Below are 5,000 nucleotides of genomic sequence, written 5' to 3'. Positions count from 1 at the left end.
TATTTATTTTTTCTCCACTTTTTGGCTGGACAATTACCATTTCTTCCAGGATTGCCTGATGAACTGTGTCACATCAAGCCATGCTGATTGGGAAAGTGGACCACAGGCTCCTGTGTGTTATGGTCTTTTGGTTGTGAATAATTCAGCAGTTGTTCTGAGAGTTTTCATCACCATAAAACCACAGTCAGGGGCGTCACACCAAGTTCTGGGCCCGGGGTACAAGGATTCACTGCGGGCCCCCCATTACAGTAATGTTAACTGTTGAAAAATAGCAGATATACAAGCTCACAGCGCGGCACCGAGTGCCGCGCTGTGAGCTTGTAGATCTGCTATTTTTGAAAAAATTTGTGCAAGAAACCTATGTTTCCATGCATGTCAGTGGTGCTCAAACCTTTTCATGTCAAGGACCCCCAAAATGATATGTATTTGGCCACGGACCCCCATCTCCAAATATTTAGTTCCAGGGTCCCCCCAGAAGCAAAATTTGAGTTACAAATGTTTGCTTAAAAAATACATATATTCAAAGATTTGCACACATTTTCACGACTTTTCAAAAATAGCAGATCTACAAGCTCGCAGCTAAAGTTACTAGGGCCCCTCCACCTTGGGCCCTAGTAACTCAGTCCCACCCGCCCCTCCCTTGTGACGCCCCTGACCACAGTACTGACATCTTCAGAGTTGCTGACCAATCAGGCGATGGGAGGGGGGGGGGGGGGGGCAGTGGGTGTGGCTCCACAGTACTCGCCACCTGGAAGTGTAATCAAGCTTGATACAAACAATGGTTGTGTCTTTCCTCAGGCTCAAACATCTGACCTAACTGCAAACTGATATTCTTTAGTGTCTTGACCTCTGACTGGTAATTATGATTAATTGCCAGCTGGGTAGCCTGTTTTGCGGCATTCTGTTGGTGTTAAGAAGGTTTCACGTTTCTTAAGTTAGCGTTTTATATTGTAATGCTGCATTTGGGATGCAGTTATTGTGTGGTCAAGTCTGAATGTATTCAGTTTACATTCCAACTACATAACATCATTTAAACACTAGATAATTTCACTTGCCAGATATTTTTCCGATGCTTAAGGTGCTTGCCACAATTCTGGACATCTCTTATGTTATTACATGTCAAACGATGCAATGTGGAAAAGGGTAAAAATCTGGTTAATGTCAGACGGCGTGTGTTGAATTGAGTCTTCCTTAAATTGTTGACAAATCCAGGACCTATCCTGGGAAAATGTATTATCTTGAGGCGAAAATGTAGCAGAGTTAGCAATGGCTACCATGTGATACCGCCTGTTTAGCCTTTTGACTGTGACTCCAGGTTCACTGTTTGTTAGATTTGGAATAAGATTTCTGCATTTCTTTTTCACGGTGTTTTTCACGGTGTGGCTCTGGTAGGAGGCTAGCCGTCTATAGCCTGGGGGCGACAGTGGCTCAGGTGGCAGAGTAGCAGCGTGGGAATCGAATCGGAAGGTTCCTGGTTCGATCCCCTGGGTTGGTGTCCCTAGCCTTGTAAACTACTAACTTCTGGAAATCGCATTGGCATTATATCAAATCAATCAGTCAATGCTAGGCTGGAGCAAGACACCAGTGGTAGAAAAAGTATTCACGTGTTTAACTTAAGTCAAAGTATCAATACTACAATATAGAAATTCTCTCTTACAAGTAAAAGTCTGGAATGAGTACTTGAGTAAAAGTACAAAAGTATGGGTATCAAAACTTACTTACCGGTACTTAAAGTACCAAAATTAAAAGCACTCATTGTGCAGAATATCCTGTTTCACAAATTTTCAAATGGTTAAAAACCTTTGAAATAGCAGATCTACAAGCATTGCGATGTATTGTGAGCTTGAAGATCAGCTATTTTCAAATGGCCGAAATGTATGTAGGGCTGAAGTGGTTAATGTACATTTTATAAATAATAATCAAAATCTACAAAGTAACTAGTAACTAAAGTTTTCAAATAATTGTAGTGGAGTAAAAGCATAATATTTGCCTCTGAGGTGTAGAAGAACTAAAAGTACTGAAAACTGGAAATACTCAAGTAAAGTACAAATACCTCAAAATTGTACTTATAAGTAACTTTAGGCTACTTAGTTACTTTACACCAGGGTTCCCAATTAGTTTTCCCCAAGGGCCGAATTATGTCTAGGGTACCAAGCTGAGGGCCACAACATTTCAGGGGGCGACGGGTGAAAATGTTGTATGTCCAAAACCGTTTGTTTTGCATTTATCATTTTTAAAATGATTTAAACTAGTGAAAACACTACTTTTGCGCGACGGCCTTGTATGATGAAGCAGGGCTTTACTTTGCGAAAGAACATACCAATTTGGTTGATACAAGGTTTCCACCCGACAACGACGATATACTAGTGTTGTTGCTGCTCTTATACCACCATTATTACTGGGGTTGGTGGGACCAGACAGTAGCACCCCGCGGGCCGCAAATGTCCCGCGGGCCGCCTATTGGGAAACCCTGCTTTACACCATTGCAAGACACACACTGCTCCCTATGAGCAGGCTGGTGCCTTGCACGGTTTCCTCATCCCTTGGTGCTTGAATGGCTGGATGTAATGCACGTTGTAAAGTGCTTTGGATGCAGGGTGACATTGAGTTTCATTTATTAGCACAGAAAAATAGTTAAAAACAAAAAAGAAAACGTAACCATCCATATTGTCCATGAGCAGTGCAGAGAACTTCCCCTATCATTAAAAAAATCACAAAAACGTGTACACATAATACAGAATGTTAATATATAAATGCACCACCATTTACCATTTTAGAAATGTGTCTGTGAGTCTGTCTGGAAGGGTCGTGGCCTCCCAGGCCCTCGCCTCCCCCCCAGGCACGTGCACACATAGACATCAAAGGCCCTTTTACCAGTCTGTAAAAAAGTGCCCTCTCCAGACCATGAATGCAGTTTTTACCATGGTGAAAGAAATGCAAATGCCCTCTTTCCATGCCATACCTGACGGCAGCATTCAAGAGAATTGCCCTGCAAACTCTCCTGAACTTGAATGCAGCATCTTATGTTGAAAGAATTGCCCTCTCTGTGTAGAAATCCCTGCTGTACGCCACATTGCCTTTTTTATACTTAGTTTAGTGTGGTATCAAGTACTGAAAATAGCCGACCTCTAAGCTCACAAACGGCCCGTTGCAGGCGCGTTGTGAGCTTGGAGGTCTGCTATTTTCATATTTTCACCAAAAGGCCCTTTTAGATATTTCAGCCCCTGTCTCTCTAAAACTCTCTGCACGTCCCTGCCCCCCCCCCCCCCCCACACACACACACACACACACACACTCCACCTCGCATCATTGGCAACTTGGAGTCCCACATCCACATGAAGAAGAGGAGAATGAATCCGCACACTGTCTCTCAGCTCCCAAAATTTTATTAACAAAGCGGGCAAAAAAAACACAACGTTTCGGCCTATCTGGCCTTCATCAGGTGTATATGTCACGGTTTGTTAGAGAAACAGGACGGTCGAGAAACGGAGCACTCGTCGTGCAGCACGGGGTGGAGCGGAGCCGCTCGATTGTCCACGACATTGCAAGCGGCGCGCAGGCCAGCGGACCTTGGTCCTGCTCTTCGCCCCCGAGCACCGCAGGTGCGAGTGGCCGCGAAGAGCGGGCCAGGGCCGGCCGCGCGAGTTACGAAGCCGTGGTGAATGCAATCGTTATATTTATGCCCAGGAAGCCCACGATAAACGCCCTGTCCAAGTGACTACAATGGAGCTAATGGCTAAGCTAGGCTAGGCTAGGCTAGGCTAGTAAATAAAGTCGCAAATATAGTCGCAAACGAGTGACGTCAGCGCCTTCACTATTGAATGGCTGTCGTCGCCACCTGGTGGTGATTGGTGTGTGGTGAACGACAAAACAAGCGCTCTTACATAGAACGTCCTGAGTTACTCAAACATCCTGTAACATATACACATTCAGTTGAGAGCTGAGAGACAGTGTGCGGATTCATTCTCCTCTTCTTCAGTCTACTTTTTTGGATCCAGCACCCGTCGCAGTCACTGGGATGTGCGTGTATCTTCCGACTGCTCCACATCCACATGAAGCCACACACTGTTACAGTGGTAAGGTTTAAATTCAAACTTACAGGTGATAAACCAACCTTAAATTCCCTGCTTCTCTGGCTGATAATCCAGTTGAGTCAGACACTTTTGTCAAGATAAACCATTTATTGCAACGCTATTGCATTTTTATTGCAACGCTATTGCATTAAATGTGTGTGGCTCTGCTCCTGTGGTACCAGAGATGAATCTGCAGAAGAATGACAGACTCTGAGATCAGTCCCCCCCCCCCCACACACACACACACACACACACACACACACACACACACACACACACACACACACACACACAAAGCAGTTATTATATAGATACAACATTGAACAATTCAGGACGAACTTAAAGATTCAAAGATATTAAACATACAATCCACAGAAATCCGTACAAATAACACATTGACATAGTGAAGAACTAAATGCTACAACAGGAGGAGGCAGCCTGGGGAGGTGGATGGTGTTTGATCAGTGACTGATCAGTGCTGAGCGTGGTAACATGAAGAGTGAGAAGCGTTCTGCTTTAAAAGACCCACTATATTGAACCATTAGGATTGAGGACATGGTGAGTGAATGGTATTAGAGGTGTGAACGTGCTGTGCTGTGTGTGCTCTGAACTATCGCAATGCTCGATTTGCTGTTAACCAATTAAACCCCATTATGGTTGGCTCTATACTAGCGTATTTTCTGTTTTCTGTTTTTTGGGAAAGCTTTAGCTGAAAGTAGATGATCGTCAAGCTCACAACCTGACTCAGCGCTGGGGGTTTAAGTGGTTAAGAAGTGGATAATTGAATTTCAATGTTAAAAAAAGGTAGTGGCAGTGGCATACTGTACTGAAATTAATGGAATCCACCACAATGCAGTGGCTTTGTCAAAAATGAAAATAGATAAACCTACAGTATGCTTTGGGAAAATGGTAGGAAGCCATTTCAAC

The 5,000-nt window shown here is 44.0% G+C and overlaps 1 protein-coding gene across 1 annotated transcript in view; it reads left to right on the top strand.

Annotated features, from left to right (window-relative positions):
- LOC308293546 (genetic suppressor element 1-like) overlaps positions 1-5,000 on the top strand; it is a gene marked incomplete at its 5' end in the record, with an annotated part of 69,015 nt that overhangs the window by 287 nt on the left and 63,728 nt on the right. The window lies entirely within an intron of this gene.

Source organism: Nannobrachium achirus (genome assembly GCF_963921795.1).
Source record: "Nannobrachium achirus genome assembly, chromosome: 11".
Lineage (NCBI taxonomy): Eukaryota > Metazoa > Chordata > Actinopteri > Myctophiformes > Myctophidae > Nannobrachium > Nannobrachium achirus.
This window is presented reverse-complemented; position numbering and strand designations above follow the sequence as displayed.